Source organism: Theropithecus gelada, chromosome 6, assembly GCF_003255815.1.
Source record: "Theropithecus gelada isolate Dixy chromosome 6, Tgel_1.0, whole genome shotgun sequence".
In the NCBI taxonomy this organism is placed as follows: Eukaryota; Metazoa; Chordata; class Mammalia; order Primates; family Cercopithecidae; genus Theropithecus; species Theropithecus gelada.
In genome coordinates, this window is record NC_037673.1 from 92751019 (window position 1) to 92772494 (window position 21476).

The 21476-nt window shown below is 43.6% G+C and overlaps 1 pseudogene; it reads left to right on the plus strand.

Annotated features, from left to right (window-relative positions):
- The first annotated feature begins 11348 nt into the window (after positions 1-11348).
- On the plus strand, positions 11349-17220 carry LOC112626765 (annotated as a pseudogene).
- Positions 17221-21476: the final 4256 nt, after the last annotated feature.

Consider the following 21476-nt stretch of genomic DNA (forward strand, 5'->3'; position numbering starts at 1 on the left):
CCTTTCAGAAGATGGAACATAATTCCCCTTCACCTGAATGTGGGCCGTTCTTAGTGATTTGTTTGTAGCGAATATAATGTAGAAGTGATTGTGTGTGATGTCAGAGACTAGGTCATAAAAGTGATGGTGTTTTCCGGCTTGCTCTTACTCTTGGATAATCTGCTCTGGGGAGAGTTGTGAGTAGACCTCCAGCCCACAGCCATGTGAGTGAGCCTCTCAAAAAGCGGATCTTCCAGGCCCAGTCAAGCCTTCAGGTGACTGCAGCCCCAGCCAACATCTTGGGAGACCCTGAGTCAGAACCCCTGCTAAGTCACTTCCAGATCCCTAAGCCTCAGAAACTGTGAAGAAAAAAAAAAAAATGTATGTGGTTATAAGCCCTAAGTTTGGGGCATAATTTATTATGTAGCAATAGATAATATGTCTGATATGGTTTAGCTGTGTCCCCACCCAAAATCTCACCTTGAATGGTAGCTCCCATAATTCCTTCATGTTGTGGGAGCGACCCGGTGGGAGATAATTGAATCATAGGGTGGTTTCCCCCAAACTGTTCTCATGGTAGTGAATCAGTTTCACAAGATCTGATGATTTTATCAGGGGAAACCCCTTTTGCTTGGTTCTCATTCTCTTCTCTTGTTTGCTGCCATATGAGATGTGCCTTTCACCTTCCACCATGATTGTGAGGCCTCCTCAGACGTGTAGAACTGTGAATCCATTAAACCTATTTTTCTTTTTTTGGTAAATGGTCATGTCTTGGATATGCTTTTATCAGCAGCATGAAAATGGACCAATACAATGTTATTGCTGAAAATTTAACTTTATAATATTTTCATATTTGGATGAGAAAAAAAATTTTAGATAAATCCAAGCAAACTCTTTTCATCCTAAGGTAACAGAAACAAAGTAAATTGCCCCTATTCTTGCTCCTATTTTGTCCAGTATAAGCCCAGAAATGCCGTTTGTCTTTATTGTCTAATTTTTTTATTGTAGAAATGTATTCAATCACTATATTTAGTTTAGAGAACTTTGCTGTAAACAGAACATTCAAAAATTTTTTAAATATATATTTTCTGAATAGCTACTTTATGATGTACACTGGGCATCCAGCGGCTATAAAGATGAATGAAGTACAGTTCTTATCTTCATGGAATTTAATCTATTCATGGACTATTAAATAATTAAAAAACAATAATATATATTAAAGTACCAAATGATATATATCCATATATTCTAAATTGTCTATTACCGTTTTACTCCTGTCTTTTCAACTTAGCCCTTGCAACTGAGATCTTTCCTAAATTTTAAGTACGTTTTATTTTTAAAAATCTTTTAGAGATGGAGTCTCACTCTGTCACCCAGACTGGTCTTGAACTCTTTGCCTCAAGCAATCCTCCAGCCTCAGCCTTTCAAAGTCCTGGGATTACAGGTGTGAGCCACCGCACCCAGCCAATTCATTTATTTAAAGCTGAATATACCACCAGGTGTGGTGGTGAATGCCTATAGTCCCAGCTAATCCAGCTACTCAGAAGGCTGTGGCAGGAGGAGCCCTTGAGCCTAGGAGTTCTGGACTGCATTACAGCCTGGGAGACAGAGCAAGACCCCGTCTCTTAAATATATATATATTTATGTATTTTTAAAATATATTTATATATTTTTATATTTTTATATATATTTATATATTTATGTATTTATATATATTTATATATATTTTTATATATATATAAAATACAAAGTTAAAAACTCACATATCAAAGTGTGTACTCCTGAATTCACACAGTGACACACCCATGTATCCACACAGTGACCCACCCCTGTATCCACAATTAGATTTGGGAGCAGAACATTACCCAGCCCATATCCTGAGGAGCTGTTATTTTGCCTTCCATCGCCATACAAAATTTTGCCAGTTTTTGAAATTTGTGAATGGAATGATATATATGATTTTTGGTTTGGATTCCTTCACTTAAGTTATGCTTGTGAGATTTACTTTTGCTGTTCAGGGTAGCAGTAAATTCCCATATCTCTATTATAATTATATGAATACATTAAATTATATGAATACACTTATATAAATACACTTGTCCATTCTACTGTTGATGGATAACTTGATGATTTCCAGGTTCGGGCTATAACGAAAAGTACTGCTAGGGACATACACGTACATATCTTTTGGTATCATAGAACTCTTTTTATCCGGTCTACACTGGCAGTGGAATTGCTGGGTCGTAGTGTACTGTCTTAGATTGGACTTTTAGCTCAGCTCTGTCTCCCTCTCTGTGTCCTTGCTGTCTGGCTTTTCAGTATCTCCTATTAGTGGAGTTTCAAGTTTTTCCACATCTTGTTCCACATCTGCAACAACATTTGATATTATAACTCTTTTTTTTCATTTGAGATCTTCTTGAGTGTTTTATTATTTATTTTTTACCTAGGTTTTCTCCTGTGCTTGATAAGTCTGAAGGAATTAGAGAGAGAGACCGTGTAAAATATAAACTGCTCCTGAGTCTGAAATAGGATGCATTACAAGATGTAACAACTTGTTTGACAGACCCTTGTTCTCCCTGAACAACCAGATTTGTCCGAATTCCTACCTGGTTACCAAGTCGTTAGTTACCAGTTGTTTGTTGGTTGACTAGTTAGTATCAACTCAGCATTGGTCCGTTCTGTATGGATGTATATGTATATATATAAGACATATATTTAAATGTATATAAGGATGTATATTTAAACGTGCTGATGGCTGGGTGTGATGGCTCACACCTGTAATCCCAGCACATTGGGAGGCCAAGTTGGGAGGATCGCTTGAAGCCAGGAGTTTGAAACCAGCCTGGGTGACATAGTGAGACCTCCTCTCTACAAACAAACAAAATAGCTGGGTGTAGTGGCACACACATGTAGTCCCAACTACTCAGGACGCTGAGGCAGGAGGATCGCTTGAGCCCGGGAGATCGAGGTTACAGTGAGCTATGATTGCATCATTGCACTCCGGCCTGGGCAGCACAGCAAGACCCTGTCTCTGAAAATAAAATGATAATAATAATAATAATAATAATAATAATAATAATAAATTGTCCTGGGCAGATGAGGACTTTGATTCAGCATCCGGCTTTCATTCTCCAGAAGAGGGCAGCCTCATTCCATGTTTTGTCTGTAGCCTCCCTGCAGACACCTCCTCCCTCCTCTATTTGTTAAAGCACAGGCTTTATTTGTTAAGCGCATGACAGCCTCCTGGGCAGCCAGGTGGGAACTTGGGAGGTATTTTTTCTCTTTGTTCTTTCTGGCTCTCTAACCAGATTCTAGTTAATTCCACCTGAGGTCTGCATGTGTCCTAGTTTCATTTCTAGACCTGCTGTCCCAGCTCCCTACTGTGTCTCCCAACCTCCTGCTGCAGACCCCTGAAATCTCAGGCCCTCCCCTCCCCTCCCTCACCTTCTCTGTTTTCCAGAGGAATGTTTCCAAAGCACGTGCTCAAAAACGTTCCAAGGCTGTCTAGCTTTTGAAGAAATAAATACATGTGATTAGGTTAAAGTCTAAATCCCCCGGTGGCATTCTTGACCGCTAAGAATCAAACTGCAATCCACTTCTCCACTTTCCTCTACTTGTACTCCCCTCAAAAAACCCACATTTCCGTGGAGTAAGCAGAACTAGGGTTTGAACAACTTTAGATCCGAGTCTAAATGCAGAGCTCAATGTCTTTACTGTCTTTATTTTCCATCCATATGACCGTGGCGAGGAACTTAACCTCTATGAACCCTGGTTTTCATATCACTAGGTGGGGCCCAGTGGTACCTGCCCCTCATGGTTGGTGTAACAAATAAACGTTGCTACGAATGTAAGAGTTCCTGGCATAAAGTGACCACATGATAAATGATACTGTCATTGTCATCATCATCAATTTACTTAATTTACTCTGAGCTTCGCTTCTTCTCTGCCATTGTCCAAATTCCCTGCTCTCCTGCCCTACTGAGATTTCGTCTTGTGAGGTCCAGCCTTGTGTCACCTCCTTTATGATAACCCTCTTCCTCCCCCAGCATCCCAGCGTTCACTGCTACTTCTGAGCACCCTCATTCAGAGTCAGGTAAAAATTCGTTCACCCAGGTTTACTGGGCACCCCCAACAGCGCCAGCACTATGCACTACAGTGAAAGAGGCAGACAAATCCCTGCCATGGTGACAGGTATACTCTCGCAGATAAATATGCTTAAATAAATAAATAAATAAATATGCGTGATGAGTTTCAAAAGGAAATTCACATAACTCCGGGACCACAGAGCAGGAAAATAACTTAGTGTCTCTTCTGTATCAGGGGCAGGTGCCCCAAAGGCTTACCTCGGAAAGGCACGTCGAGGCTGAGGTGGAAGCGTGATTAAGTCAGGCCAACTGAGGAGTGGAATCACATTCTAGGAAGAGAGAACTGTGCCCCTCTTATCTTTCCTGCCTATTTTAAACTCTCCAAGATCAGACACTGAACCTTTTTCCCATAAAATCTCCAGCAGAGCCTGGAAAGGCCCTTGGCTATAGGAATTCTTCAGAAATTGATGAACAAAAAAATGCAAAGAAATGGCAGTTTTAAAAATTGAAGTCTTTAAAACGATAGGGAAACAAGCTCTTTCTGTTCCTGTGTTTTCTGTCCCTTTCTCGGGGTGGTTACATATTTTGAGTACCAAGATGATATGGTAATGAAAAACTAGTTCTTCGCAGACCACCTCTTCTGAGTTATGAGAGCTCACAAGATGGCATGGGTGAGGGTTGCTTCAGGACAGTTTCTTATCCCAGAAGCAAGAGAGTTCTACCTGTGTGGGGTGTGCAGGTCACTTTATCCATCACACCGAAGTTCCTTCCTTAGCCAAACAAGAGTATAGGGTTGAGTTAGACACCCTAACAATCAACTTCTCCTGGAGTCATCTTATTTCCTGGAACTTTGGGGCTCAACTACATTTGTTTTAATGAGAAGCTTTCAGTTGCCTCTGGGGTGGGGACAGTGCTCTCCCATGCAGCAAGAACCAGGCCTGTGGAAGTGGCCCCCCTATGCAGTTTGAAGGTGGCAGCTCCACTCACTCTATGCCAAGCACAGACACAGGAATCGTCACCAAGCTTCCCGGGCAGGCAGGTCAGTGCTCAGGCTCAGCGCTACATCCAGGGCTATTCCAAGTCAGGTTTCTTCCACTCCTGGGCAGCATCTTGGGGGCTCAAGTTCACTGCTGCCAACAGCTGCTGGCGAGTGGGGCTGTTCCCACCCTCCCCTCAATGCAGAGTCTCCCTGGGTAAATCCTTTGAGGGCCCTGGCCTCTCATGGGTGGGGTTCACTTCAAAGTGGCTGTGAGTTCTCTTCTGGGGCAAGAGAGCTCTAACAGAGGGCGCCTACCCTGATTTTTCAGGGGTGGTGTGTTGGGAAAGAAGGGATATCTCTATCTCAGCTTACCATGCCCTTCATTTTCAGTTATTAGTCTCAATATTGCAGGAGGTCTACACTCCATAGTGATATTGTTCCTAATATCCATGGATGGAGAGGACGATATCACTCCCAATAGAGCTGGGGGTAAACACCCCTTCTGTGACATTGTTCCTAATAGCCAGTGGGGGAGAGAAGGATATCATCCCCAATATCGCAGGGGGTGGACACCCCCTTGTGTTATTGTTCCCTATATCCTAGGAGGGAGACGATGATACTAGTGGCAATATCGCAGGGGGTGTACACACCCACTGTGATATTGTTCCTAATAGCCAGAGGGAGAGAAAATTATATGACTCCCAATATCACAGGGGGTGTACATCCTCCTGTGATATTGTTTCTTATATTCAGGGGGAGAGGATGATATTACTTCCAACATCGTAGGGGTTGTGCACACCTCCTGCGATATTGTTCCTAATATCCCGAAGGGGAGAGCATAATATTACTCTCCATATCGCAGGTGGTGTGCACCTCCTTTGTAATGTTGTTCTTAATATCCATGATGGGAGAGAATGATATGACTCCCAATATCGCAAGTAGTGTACCGCCGCCTGTGATATAGTTCCTAACATCTAGGTGGGGAGAGCATGATATTACTGCCCATATCGCACGAGTTGTAAAACCCTTTCGATATTTTGCCTACAATCCTGACGGGAGAGGATGATATTACTCCCAATACCGAAGAAGGTGTACACCCCCCTGTGACACTAGGCCCAATATCCACGTTGGGAGACAATGACAATATGCCCAGTATCGCAGGGGATGTACACCCACTCTGGGATATTGTTCCTTATATCGAGAAGGGGAAAAGATGCTATTACTCCCAATAACGCAGGGGCTGTGGCTGTACACCCCTCCTGTGATGCTGTTCTTAATATCCTAGGGAAGAGAGGATGATACTACACCGAATATCGCAGGGGGTGTACACCCACCCCGTGAAATTGTTCTTAATGTACTCCACCTCCCACCACCAGGGATATGGTTCCTAATATCCAGGGAAAGAGATGATAACATTATGCCCAATATTGCTGGGGAGTGTACACACCGTCTGTGGTGTGGTGTTGTTGCGAGTATCCAAAGGTAGAGATGATGATATTACTGGCCATATCGCAGGGGCTGTACACCGTTCTGTGATATTGTTTTTGACATTCAGTGGGGGAGAGGAAAACATTAATCCCAATATCGCAGAAGGTGTACAGACCCCTGTGATGTAGTTCTTAATGTACAGGGGAAAGAGAAGAATATTGCTCTCAATATCGCAGGGGGTGTAACCACTCTGCCCCCCATATATTGTTCCTAATATGCAGCGGGGTGGAGGCTGATAGTACTCCCAGTATCCCAGAAGGGGCACACACACCCGTGATATGGTTCCTAATATCCAGCGGGAAAGAGGCTGATTTTTCTTTCGATATCGCACTGGGTGTACACTGTCCCCAAACCTGGGGTATCGTTCCTAATATCCAGACGGGAAGAAGATGACATGGCTGACAATATCGAAGCGGGTGGACACCTCTCCTGTGATACAGTTCCTGACATCCAAGGGGTGAATGGATGATATTACTCCCAATAAAATATTAACCGTAGAGCCACCCTGGGATTTTGTCCTTAATAACCACAGGGGAGAGGTGATATTACTACCAATATTGCAAGGGATGTACACGCCTCCTGTGATATTGTTTCTGATATCCAGGAAAGGAGAAGATGGCCTTACTACCAATATTGAAGAGATGTACAGTCCCCATGGGATATTGTTCTAAAGACACAGATTGAAAGAGGATGGGATTCCATCCAATATAACAAAGGGTGTACACCTGGCCCGTGATATGAATCGTAAAACCTAGAAGAAGAGAGAATGACATTGCTTCCATAAATACACAGGGTGTACACCCACCCTGTGATATTGCTCCTGTCATCTAAAGGAAGAGATGATGATACTACTCCCACTACCAAAGAAGGTACACACCCCCCTGTGATATTGTTTCTCATCACTTGTGCGGGAGAGCATGATATTACTTCCAATATGACAGTGGCTTCAGACTCAGTCTGTGATATTGCTCCTAATTTCCAGTAGGTAAAGTATGATGTTCCTGCCAAGAGAGTAGTGGGTGTACAGCCGCCCTGTGATATGTCTCCGAATATTCAGGGAAACACAGGACATTACCCCAAATCTCCCAAAAAGTGTACATCCATTGTGTGATACAGTTCCTAATATCCGGAGGTGTAGAGGATGGTATTCGTTCTCCTATCGCAGGCTGTGTACACACCACCTGTGAAATTGTTCCTAATATCCTGAACAAAAGAGACTGCTAATAATGGACATACATTGCGGGGGGTGGGTAATTATTACGATCCGCATCCTAGTGGGAAGTAATAGTAAGCCCCTCTCTCCCCCTCGCTGTTAGGATCCACATCGCAGGGGAGTGAGGCACCCCCGGTGATATGGGGAGTAATTGCATCCCCCTCTCTCCCCCTGGCCTTATATAAGGAGGCTGGCCTTATATAAGTGCCCCCCAATGCCATCGTAGGCTTTAATGTATTCACTTAAAGTTTTTTCCTCATTTAGATCTGCCTTTCCCTTAATAGGTCTAATTGCTGCCTGACATTCTGTATTAACACTTTCATGAGCAAGCAGCTGAAGGATCACTTTCTTGGCATGAGAGTCGGAAATAGCGTTTTGAGCCGCATCCTGCAAACGGGCGATAGAATCTGGAGAAGGCTCCCTTGGACGCTGTAGAACTGTGTTGAAAGAAGGATAAGCAGTAGCAGGGTCGTGAATTTTTTCCCAGGCTCTTAGGCATATAGTTCTGAGCTGAGCAACAGCCACATCACCCATTACCATCTGTTGATTTAGAGTACCCCATGTGTCTCCGATTCCAAGCAATTGATCAGATGAGATATTAACCGGACGTTGGGCTTGAGCATTTCTGCGTGCCTGATTTGTTGCTTCATCCCTCCACCAGGTTTTAAATTGGAGAAATTCAGAGGGGGACAGGGTGGATCGGGCTAATGCCTTCCAATCCATAGGTATTCAATGTCTGTTATAAGCCACACATTGTAACAAGGAACGAACATAAGGAGAATTTGGCCCATCTTGTGCAATTGCTTGCTTTAAGTCTTTTAATATTTTAAAAGGAAATGGCTCCCAGCCTGCTTGAGCAAGTTCTCTGGGTTCCTCAGCTGGCGAAATAATTACCAGAAACTGCCAAGCATTCGAACCCCCCATTTCTTGTGCCTGGCGAATGGATGCCTGGATTGTCCCTGTGCCATAATTTGTATTTGGACCGGCTGGCAGTATTCCTCTACCATAATTAATAGGTGGGCAAGCCTGGATCATTCCCTCATCGTAATTGGTCGTTGGATAAGCCTGAAGCTTTCCTTCGACATAGTTACTGGCCGGGCCTGCAACAATGGGAGCTGCAAGGCGCGCCTCAGGCTCCCCTTCCAAAAATTCCTAAGGCTGGCCTGGGGGTGGCCATTCCAGACCTTCCCCTAAAGGCACAGTAGGTGGCACTGTTTCTTTTATAAATTTTTGGAGATTAGCGTACATACCTTCCCGTTTCTCGCCCTTTTTTAAAACTAGACTGTCATGGTTCACTTTGCTGATAATTAGACTCCTGATTATTCAACTTTCCTATGTCATCCTGAAACTCCTCCTTCTCCTCCTCAGCGTGGAAGGGCTCCAGTGCTGTTTTAATTGCCGACCACACAGACCAAGCAGAGACGGGAATATCGTGGCCCTCTTGTTGTGCTTGTTTTAAGTCTGATCCGACCTTGTCCCAATCTTTTCCATTCATGGTTCCATATTCCGGGAACCAAGGAGAATACTTGTCTACCAGATGGAACAAAGATGTGAGATTTTGGGTACTCACAATTACCCCTCCACGGGGCAGTAACTGCAGTACAAGGCTTAAGTAATTAGCGAACTTACTCTCAGCCTGACCCATATTTTCCTGAGGTTTCCCTGGAATTCTCCGAGCGCCCTAATTACCCTAGAGCTTGAAGTGAAAACCTACTCGGGAGTCCTTTGTCGATCGTCCTCCGCTTTCCATGCTCTGGTGTTCCTTCACTGGATTATTTGTAGAGATAAGGGGGAGCCCTGCCTTGGGCACCAGAGACCAGCCTGGGCAACCGAGGGAGACCCCCGTTTCTACCAGGAAAAAAAAAAAAAATTAGCCAGGTGTGGTGTTGCGTGCCTGTAATCCCAGCTACTCCATGAGAAATCAGACAAAATCTGGCACCAGTGACTGATTTTCTTCTAAAATGCTTTCTCCAAAATATTTTTAAAACAAAAGGGGGAAATTGGAAAGGAAAATATTTTGGGCCCCCCAAATCACTAAGATAAAGGGAAAAGTCAATCTGGGAACTACTTAGGGCAAACCTGCCTCCCATTCTATTCAAAGTCATCCCCTGCTCACTGAGAAGAATGCATATCTTATTGCCTCCTTTGGAAAGGCTCATCAGAAACTCAGAAGAATGCAACCCTTCCTCTCTCACCTACCTGTGACCTGGAAGCCCCCTCCTGGCTTCCAGTTGACCCACTTTTGCTTCAGGTTGTACCGGATCAAACCAGTGTTTATCTTACATATGTTGATTGGTGTCTCCTGTCTCCCTAAAATGTATAAAACTGTCAGATACAGCCAGTTTCTCTTCCAAGGTTTGGCATGTTAACGTTCTTGTTTTTTGTTCTGGAACTCAAATTTCTTGTTCTCCATGCCTCCTTGCCCTTAGTTACTGTAAACAACCTTCCCGTCAGTTCTAATTAATAACTCACATCGGTTCCCTTGGTTACCTGCTCTGCACCCATTTCTCCCTTCCAAACCACACTTCCCACGGTTGTAACTCACATTCCCCTCCCCCTTCCTTATTTGGGAAAATATTCACAAATAGCCAACCGGGTCAGTTTTGATCTTGAGGTCTGGCCCAGCCCATGCCAGAGGTAGGGATTGCGTTAGGAATAAAAACCCCTGCTTTCCTTTGTTCCGTGTGCTCTTGAGATTGAGAAAACTTTCGCTTGAGTGCTGGTTTCACTTTGCCGCACGGAGCATTTATCGCCAACAAAACTAAGTTGTGCTCTGACCACCTTGAGCAAATGTCATCAGGACATCCTGATGCTGTGTCATGCACAAGCATCCCCAACCCTGGCTCAGGGAGACTGATTTGAATAACCATAAAACTCCGAGGCTGCACTCCAGCCTGGGCGACAGAGCAAGACTCTGTTTCAGAAAAATAAAATAAAAATAAAAAAAAATAAAATAAATAAAATATAATATAATATAATATAATATAATATAATATAATATAATATTCCGTTCTCCCGCACAGCCGACTGCGTGAATTACTCTTTCTCTATTGCTATTCCCCCGTCTTGAGAAATCGGCTCTGTCTAGGTAGTGGGCAAGGTGAACCCACTGGGCAGTTACAGAATTGTCATTATATTGCTTGCAATTTTATATATATATTATGCACAAATAGCTATAACCTTGTATACAAGGTTAAATGTGAATGTCCTCCTTGCAGGGTCAGATCCCAGCGCAGGAAGGACGCACCCGCTAGAAACCGCTAGGCCAAAAAGGTCATTCTGGCCTCATCCAGCCTCAGGTGAGATCCCAATCTCCTGTCACTCAGGGCCTGAGGGGGCGGGGCCTGAAGCCCCATACAATCAGGGGCGCTGGGGTGGGGACCGTTCAATCAGGCGCCCCGCCGGAAAGGAGAGGGCGGCTTCCGGGATCTGGCTGGCGGGCGCTTTGTCTCGCCTTCGCCACAGTAGGCTTTTTCTGTTAGTCTCCGCTGCTATTTCTTGGCTCTGGGAGGCCCAGGTGGCTCTGCAGCAGCCTCTGCCACCCTGTGACCTGCGGGTATTGGCACATCCCTAGCTGAGGCCAGGACACCCGGGAAGCCGAGGAATGGTGAGTGGACTGCGCCTGGCTTCCCTAAGTGGGGAAGAGGGCTGGTTGAAACCTGCTGGAACCAGCCATGGGCTGCGGAACCTGCGGACGCAGCCGCCGCGGCGCAGCCGGGCCTCAGTCACCTTCTGTGCAGGGCCGGGCGGGGCGGGCAGCGGGACCCCTGCGTCCTGTCTGCACCTGTGGGCGCCACTTCCGCCGGCCGGAGCCCTCTTCGGGAACCCCGCGCCTCCCCCACCCAGGTAGTGCGGTGACCACCGGAGGGTGATCCGAGAGAGCCCAGACTCGGTGTGCATGGTTCCAGCGTGGGAGGAGCTGTGGTTCATGGAGCTTCCAGTCCCACCTTTCTCCCCCTAAAATTAACCTAAGGCTTTGTTAAAACGTTAAACGGCATGTTTGAGCAAACAGCGATTCATAAACCGGGTACCGCAGTCATGGTTTGTGGTTTGGGGTCCACAGGAGTGGCGTCAATGAGAGGCTTTGATAAGGTTAATGAGGAAGCAAGCCATACATATATACATATACATATATATGTGTGTGTGTGTGTGTATATATATATGGTTTTTTTTTTTTTTTTTTTTTTTTTTTTGAGACCGAGTCTTGCTCTGTCGCCAGGCTGGAGTGCAATGGTGCAGTCTCACTCAGCTCACTGCAACCTTTGACTCCCGGGTTCAAGCGATTCTCCTCCCTCAGCCTCCCAAGTGGCTGGGCTTATAGGCGCCCGCCACCACGTCCAGCTAATTTTTGTATTTTTAGTAGAGACAGCGTTTCGCCATGTTGGCTAGGTTGGTTTTGAACTCCTGACCTTAAGTGATCGCCCCCCTTGGCCTCCTAAAGCGCTGGGAGTACAGGCGTGAGCCACCTTGGCCAAAATATTTTTCTGTTTCCAAACATTTTACGTAAGAGGAAAGCGGAGAATAAATCATCTGACACTCTACTGTAAAAAAAAATCTTTGTGCCTCTCTTGTTTTCATCTTTCCTAAGTGTACATATTACCAACATGTCTTTAGGTTGAGGTCCCCCCGTGAAAACTTTACAGGGTGTTGTGTCCTCAGCCACCCTCCTGTCTTTTCCTAGTCCTGGCGTTTTAGAACTGTCTAGGGATGACCCAGGATACCCACAGTGGCCATGTCTATTGGAAGGTCTAGTGAGTATCAGCCCCGGGGGTCATGTCATCTCCAAGGACAGCCTGAGGTAGTTGGTAGAGTCTCACAGGGGAGCAGCTGGATGCTCTTAGCCTTAGAGAAATCTCCTGGTATAGTTTCATCTAAAATGGTGACCCCTTAGGGTCATTAAAATTTTAGGACATTAAAATTAATGGACAATACAATGTAATGTCATTAAAGTTGGGTCATTAAAATTGTTTCTCCAGCCCGAGTTTTTATTCCTTGGAGACACATTGATGGTCTGCCAGTGGGATGCTGATATTGAGAGGAAAAGGCAGAAATGATTTCTGCTCTCTAGATTGTCTCAGACTTATGAAGAGAGAAAGACTGTCCCAAAGGAAAACCCGCCCCAGAGAGGATGTGCAAGAACCTGAATATTAAAATGCACTTCAGGCACATAGGAGGACAAAGAGCAGTGCCAGTGCCTCCTAGGTGGTCACTGAGTACTGTACTGAACAGGATGGGTGTCCCTAGGGATAGAATGGCCTGCTGTGACACTTAGAAAGGTCTGTGTTGGAGTCAGCACTGCCTCTGCCTGAGTTTGTTACCTTGAAACGGCTTGTCCGCTTATTTGAGTTTCAGTTTTTCATTGACTGTAAGATACATTTTGTCAGTACAGCTTGAAAGATAAAAATACTATTTCCGAAGAGGCGAGGTAAACTGATGTATTTTATTTGCTAAAAATTCGTATTTATTTCTTCCCCAGAGTGAGTGTAGTAAGTTTTAAAGATCTGTTCTTTTTAAGGGTAATTTCAAATGGAATTGTAGGACTTAGCTTTGTAAATGCTACTGGTGAAATAGAAGTGTGATAGATAAATTGATGAGTTACAAAGTTTCACCAAAATGTCAGTTCCCCTCTTGTAGCATGGTGAAGAATTTATGACAGTGGACACATCTGTATCCTCTTATCTGGATATCTGAGGGTTTTTTTGTTGTTGTTTTTTGTGTTTTTGGAGACACTGTCTTGCTCTGTAGCCCCGCTGGAGTGCAATGGCGCCATCTCTGCTTACTGCAGCCTCCGCCTCCTGGGTTCAAGTGATTCTCCTGTGTCAGCCTCCCGAGTAACTGGGATTATAGGCACCCACTACGACACCCAGCTAATTTTTGTATTTTTACTAAACACGGGGTTTTAGGCCTGGCACGGTGGCTCATGCCTATAATCCCAGCACTTTGGGAGGCCAAGGTGGGCGAATCACAAGGTCAGGAGTTCCAGAGCAGCCTGACCAACATGGTGAAACCCTGTCTCTACTAAAAATACAAAAAATTTAGCTGAGCATGGTGGCAGGCACCTGTAATCCCAGCTGCTCGGGAGGCTGAGGCAAGAGAATTGCTTGAACCCGGGAGGTGGAGGTTGCAGTGAGCCAAGATCTTGCCACTGCACTCCAGCCCAAGCGACAGTGCAAGACTCCATCTCAAAAAACAAACAAACAATCAAACAACAAAAAAGACCGGGTTTTGCCATGTTGGCCAGGCTGGTCTTAACCTCCTGACCTCAGGTGATCGCCCGCCTCAGCCTCCCAAGGTGCTGGGATTACAGGCGTGAGCCACCACGCCCGGCACACTGTATTTTCTTTTTATTCCCTAAATTTTAACATGTTTCAGTTTGTCTGTTCCTTTATCACTTTTTTCTTATGTAAAAAAAATTCTGCCTAATCTTTTGTAAAAAAAAATTCTTCCTGTGACTTCTGAAAGTGTTCTGGTTTTATCTTTCATATTTGAATATATAATAAGTTGATTATGGTTCATGGAATAGAGAAGAATGCAATGCATTTTCCCAAGTAGATGCCAGCCTGGTTTGCCTTATATTTTAAAGTGCATGTGATTTCTTTTTCTATTCTACAGTGCCTACTCTATCATTCATCAACTTTCCATATAAATGCTCGGTCTTTAAGACTTTTTTTGCCCTTGGTCTGCTTGCTTATCTCTTTGCTAATACTGTGCTGTCCTGAATATTTTCGTTTGAAAATCTTAGAAGTATGTTAGACAAGCCATCACTCTTCTTAGATGACTGAAAATCATTAGACATTTGTCATTTTTACTACGTATGGAAAAGTAGTTTTTCTTGCCTAAAAAAACCTGATTTGGGAATTCATGTGATTTCATAGGAATAGCATCTGGAAGTGGTGACATTAATGTCATTTTAAAAAACGTGTCATATTTCCTCTTATTCCTTTCTGCCTTGACATTGTGCAGTAGAAATTTTAAAAATTGTTGTATTAGTATTGTTAAATATCAATTATTGGTTTTATTTACTACTCAATTGCATTTAATAAGCCTACTGTCTCTTGGTGTAATCACATGGAATAGGCTCACCTCCCCAGTTAACAAGTGACAGCACTTGTAAAATATTGTCTACCAGGGAAACTCATTGAACACTTAGTGTTCAGACTGTGTTTTGGTGTCTGGTTCTCTAAGCACCACTGCAGTGACACAAAATAATAGACCTTCAGCAGAAAGTTTTGGCAAATATATTGCATAAGCCATTTAGATGCAGTGAGTCATTATTATTACTTAGGTTGGTGGAATCCCTTTCAAAATGTAAGTTACTAATACAAACAAAGATTGAACTTTGTGAGCAGGCATTTTTAAGAATAAGTAGTCTTGGGAATGATAATATTAACTCACTTATGCACATCAGGTAGGACTTTATTATGACAGATACTAGAAATGTACAAAGTGAAGTTAAAAGGTAACTCCTAGCAGCACATCTTACTCCCTGGATTCTCTAATGAGATGGGCGTTTCTACTTTGCTGTTGCCTTTTTGAATAGTTCAATTGTAGCATTAGTACTGCTGTGTGGGAGGGAGTATGTGTGAACAGAGTAAGAGTTGTGACAATCAAGTCATAGAATAAATGCTTGGAAATTTTAGAATCATGTAAACAGCTTATGAATTGAGTATAGATTCCCAGTGCTGTCAGTCCCACCCATCCTTCTATCCACATGTGTGGAATGTTCTAGGACTCCGTGGCTTTTGAGGATGTGGCTGTGAACTTTACCCACGAGAAATGGGCTTTGCTAGATTCTTCTCAGAAGATTCTCTACAGAGAAGTGATGCAGGAAACCTGCAGGAACCTGGCTTCTGTAGGTAAGAATGGCAACACATTTCACTTAATTACAGAAGTATTTCCCTATCATCAGTGCCATTTGTGATTTGGAATGTGGCAAGGGAATGATTTGGTGAAGAAATCAGGCATGGGCACTGTGTACAATGAACATTAAATCTAGTAATGTTTCTAAAGTTTGTAATAATTCATGATAATTTTGTGGGTCTGCATTTTAGGAAACAAATGGAAAGACCAGAATATTGAAAATCACTTTGAAAAACCTGGGAAAGATATAAGATAATTTGCACTGAGAAGAGGAAAGAAAGTCCTCTAAAGGAATCTTAGCATGTCATGAACTTAAAAACAAGCAATCAAAACAAGTAAGAGTCACTTTAAATTTATTTCTTTTTAGAAAAACTTCATCCAAAATGTAACATACTTCAGTGTAGCAGTCAGTGTGTGGAAAACAGTTTTCTTGAAAATAGTACTACAAAATTGTGTATATGAATGTTACTATTTTGGTCATAGTCATGCAGGTGGTATCTGTGTTTTCAGTAGTAACCCATTTACTTTCAAATAATTCAGTCATGGCAAAACGAAACAAAACAAAAAAATGCATTTTCCCTGGTATTGGTAGCAGTGTAAGTCCAAGACCTATTAATAAGTAGAAAGTTATTAAACCAACCAATAATAATGTGCTTGTCATTTTTTTACAGAGATCATATGGTACAGAGACTGTGTGAAAGCAAAGAAGGTAGTCAGTATGGACAAGTTGTCAGCCAAATTCCAAATCTTGATCTGAATGAGAACATTTCTACTGAATTAAAACAATGTGAATGCAGTATTTGTGGAAAAGTCTTTGTACGTCATTCCCTCCTTAATAGGCACATCCTAGCTCACTCAGCATACAAACCATATGGAGAGAAGCAATATAAATGTGAACAATGTGGGAAATTCTTCATTTCTGTTCCAGGTGTTAGAAGACACATGATAATGCACAGTGGAAATCCAGTTATAAATGTACGATATGTGGGAAAGGTTTTTATTTTCTCAATTCAGTTGAAAGACATCAGAGAACTCACACAGGAGAAAAACCCTATAAATGTAAACAATGTGGTAAAGCGTTCACTGTTTCTGGTTCTTGTCTAATACATGAACGAACTCACACTGGAGAGAAACCCTACGAATGTAAGGAATGTGGGAAAACATTCAGATTTTCTTGTTCTTTTAAGATGCGTGAAAGGACTCACACTTGGGAAAGACCCTATAAATGTACCAAATGTGATAAAGCCTTCAGCTGTTCCACTTCCCTTCATTACCACGGAAGCATTCATACTGGAGAGAGACCCTATGAATGTAAACAATGTGGCAAAGCCTTTAGTCATTTGAGTTCCCATTGTAACCATAGAAGTACTCATACGGGAGAAAAACCCTATGAACGTAAACAATGTGACCAAGCCTTCAGTTGCCCCGGTTGCCTTCACCTCCATGAAAGAATTCATACTGGAGAAAAACCTTATGAATGTAAGAGATGCGGTAAAGCTTACACTGGTTCCAGTCACCTTACTCACTATGAAATAAGTCATGATATAGAGGCTGGGTGCAGTGACTCAGCCTATAATCCCAGCACTTTGGGAGGCCAAGGTGTGTGTATTGCTTGAGCCCAGGAATTCATAACCAGCCTGGATTAAAACAATGTGAAACAACCTGGGCAACATGGTGAAACCCTGTGTCTACAAAAAAAATAATGCCAGGCGCGGTGGCTCACGCCAGCTACTCGGGAAGCTAAGGCAGGAGAATGGCATGAACCTGGGAGGCGGAGCTTGCAGTGAGCACCACTGCACTCCAGCCTGGGTGACAGAGTGAGACTCCGTCTCAAAAAAAAAAAAAAAAAAAGAGCTGGGCATGGTGGCACATTTCAGTTGTCTTAGTTCTTTTTCAAGGACATAAAAAGCCACAGGGGGGTTGGGGGGAAGCCCTGTGCATGCCGATCACGAGGTCAGGAGATCGAGACCATCCTGGCCAACATGATGAAACCTCGTCTCTACTAAAAATAAATTAGCTGGGTGTGGTAGCATATGCTTGTAATCCCAACTACTCAGGAGACTGAGGCAGGAGAATCACTTGAACCCAGGAGGCGGAGGTTGCAGTGAGCCGAGATTGTGCCACTGCACTCCAGTCTGGCGACAGAGTGAGACTCCATCTCAAAGAAATAAATAAATAAAGCCCCTTGAATGTAAGAAATGTGGTAAAACATTTACTCTTTCCCATTCCCTCATAAACATGAAAGAGCTCACACTGCAGAGAAACCTTAAGAATGTAGGAAATGTGGTCAAGCCTTCAGATTTTCCTGTTTTTGAAGATTTGGGAGGACTCAGAGTGGAGAATAGCCTTTTGAATTTAAATTTGTGGTAAGGCCTTCAGTTGTGTTAGTTCCATTTGAAGACATCAGCTCATTCCTGAGAAAAACCCTATGAATGTTCAGAATGTGGGAATGTTTCATTTCTCTTGTAGCCACTCAAGGACATATGAAAATGCACACTGTAGCTGGCTGGACCTTGTAAATACAAGAATGTACACAGGATTAAAACTCTAATAGTTTAGAAACTGCAAGAATATTAATATTTTCAGTTTTAACATTTACTTGAAAAGTCATGTGAAAACTCCCACTGGAAAGAAGTTCTATAAGTGAAACTTTTCTTTTTTTTTTTTTTTTTTTTTTTTTTTTGAGACGGAGTCTCGCTCTGTCGCCCAGGCTGGAGTGCAGTGGCCGGATCTCAGCTCACTGCAAGCTCCGCCTCCCAGGTCTACGCCATTCTCCTGCCTCAGCCTCCCCAGTAGCTGGGACTACAGGCGCCCGCCACCTCGCCCGGCTAGTTTTTTGTATGTTTTTAATAGAGACGGGGTTTCACCGTGTTAGCCAGGCTAGTCTCGATCTCCTGACCTCGTGATCCGCCCCTCTCGGCCTCCCAAAGTGCTGGGATTACAGGCTTGAGCCACCGCGCCCGGCCAAGTGAAACTTTTCTAATTTGGAAGGCCTGATGCAAATTAATTAACGTGCAGTGCTTGAAAAAAAATGTATGAAATGTTACACAAGTTACAAGTATATTGTTTGTATCAGTGGCTCATTCTTAAAGAGTCTTGAGTATGCATTTCACCTTGTTTTGCAGGGAAACCTTGAGGTGAGAGTTCTGTAAATGCTCTTTAAGCAGTAATACTTGAATTTCGTAGATAATGGTATTTTCTTAAGTTTGTTGGTAGAATTTTTGTCTATTCATTTGATAATGTGCTGGATTCATGGTTGAATTTTGATGTTTTTCTAATATGTACGTAAGTTTAATTTTTTAATTTCTTTTTTTTTTTTTGAGATGGAGTCTCACTCTTGCCCGGGTTGGAGTGCAGTGGTGCAGTCTCGGCTCACTGCAACCTCCGCCTCCTGGGTTTAAGCGATTCTCCTGCCTCAGCCTCCCGAGTGGCTGGGACTACAGGCGCCCGCCACTACGTCCAGCTAATTCTTTGTATTTTTAGTAGAGACGGTTTCGCCACATGGGCTAGGCTGATCTTGAACTCCTGACCTCATGATTTGCCCGCCTCGGCCTCCCAAAGTGCTGGGATTACAGGCATGAGCCACTGTGCCTGGCCAGGTAAGTTTCATTTGTGTGTATTGTCCTGTGATTAATGGACCAGTGAATAATGATTGTGAATTGTTAGGATTGTCTTACTAGCCTCATATGGCAAATTTTGATTATCCCTTGTCCATTATACACATTCCACCTTTTTTTATTAAAGGAAAAACTACTCTTGATGTAAAGATGTTTATTCTTTGCTAATAATGAGTTAGTATTAATTCCTAAGTACATAAAGTTTACCATAGAGTATCATCTCATGAGTTCTTTGCCTTTGTTGCCCTTTATTCTTTATTATTTCTGTCTGTTACTTGGATCGTTCGCTTTGAATGAAGGAGAGAAAACTGTGATAGGACAATATGTTGTAACCAATCTGAGGGAGGAAGCATTTAGTCTGTCAGTCACATATGATAGCGTTGGGCTTTTCATCGATGCCTTTGGTGTTGTAGTAGATAGTATTACACCATTATGGTATTATAGTTTATATATTGTGTTTTACAGTATTGCAGTCCTTACCAGTCAGTGTCACATGATTCAGTTCCCTACCAGCCAACAGGCAAACCAATCACATACTCCTGTAGGAACAAAGGAACATCCTCGACTGGGCACGGTGGCTCACGCCTGTAATCCCAGCACTTAGAGAGGCTGAGGCGGGCGGATCATGAGGTCAGGAGATAGAGACCATCCTGGCTAACACGGTGAAACCCCATCCATCTCTACTAAACATACAAAAAAATTAGCCGGGCGTGGTGGTGGCGGCCTGTAGTCCCAGCTTCTAGGGAGGCTGAGACAGGACAATGGCATGAACCTGGGAGACGGAGTTTCCAGTGAGCCGAGATCACACCACTGCACTCCAGCAAGGGTGACAGAGCGAGATTCTGTCTCCAGGAAAAAAAAAAAAAAAAAAGCATCCTCACTTTTTTAATGCTATACCACTCTGCTCCCAAGTTAATCCCTGTTTGGGCCTGTGGGAGCTTACACCATCCTCTTATATGTAATTAATAACTGATGTCTGGCTTGTCTGTTTAGTAATAGATGTTATGCGGTTATGTATTTAACGGTGCCAGTAAAAGTAGGGTGCTAATTCCTTCCTCTTTAGTGGGGTGCATGAGACGCTATTGAAACAATTGGCAACACAAATGGAATGGACCAGCCCTCATGCAGGACACCTACTCAACTTGACCTACCTGCTGTCGGCTGACGGTTCCGTAACACATCAGCAGTCACCTGGGTCAGAACCGTGAGCTGACGATGGGCCTTCCGTTTGGTCTGCGCAGTGTTTTGTGGTCTTCAGGTGTTGTCATCTTCTCCCATACTAAAATGCTGTCATCTCCTAGACATGAATGTTTAATTGCACCTCAGCATGACATTTGGCCTGTGCTTAGCAGGCAGTTTTGAGGCCCTGGCTTATTAATGCACAAAAGCACAGCGCATAAGTCAACACTTAAGTCCTAATTAGCAAGAATCAGCCTGTCTCTGTGTAGTCCCTGCATCTACTCTGGTCACCATCTCTGTATGCTTAGGGCAGCCACGTGAACATTATTAATTATTGTACACTCCAAGACAATAGTTATTATGTAGGCAGAAGTAGTGGCCTTGTTTGTTTCTTGTGCTGCTGCTCCCCTTGCTGCTGTCCCATACACCCTCCTGATGAGGTGTACATCTGTGGTGCCTCATGGTTCAGGCACTGATGAGTAAAGAAAATGGGAAGAAAGAGTTTGATATTAGCCCCTACTGAAGCATATGAAGAAGCGTCTCAGCTGCTTTCATTGAAAAATTCCTAGCGAGTGTGTGGGCTTTCCTTATCACTGCTGCTTATCAGCATGTCAAAAGTCGAATCTTCGGACTGCAAGTCTTGACGGCCTTAGACATAATGGCCTTACTGCATGTGGAGCTAACCCCAGGAAGATGGAGTGGCACTCTCTGGAGGATTAGGTGGTCTCCTCCAATGTGGGTTGATGGGCTCCTGAACTCTTTCCTTTAGCCATGCAGAGAGTCTACACTGTCAGTGATCATGTGCCGCAACTCTAGATGTAGAAACTCAAAATATTCTGAGACACTTTCCATTGAAAGGATAGAGAAAAGCAGTCAGATGCCACGCTCCGGTCAAGAGAACTAGTAGATGGCTCACAAGAACACTCTGTCGCTACTGTCTGTGCCTCTGTCACAACAAATATCCTGATCCTTCAGTTTTAAGGGTGCAGGGCCATTTTCCTCCCTTTCTTACTGGTAGTTCTCAAGATAATGGTATGATATGCTGGGAATGCAATATCCTGATAATCAGGTGACAT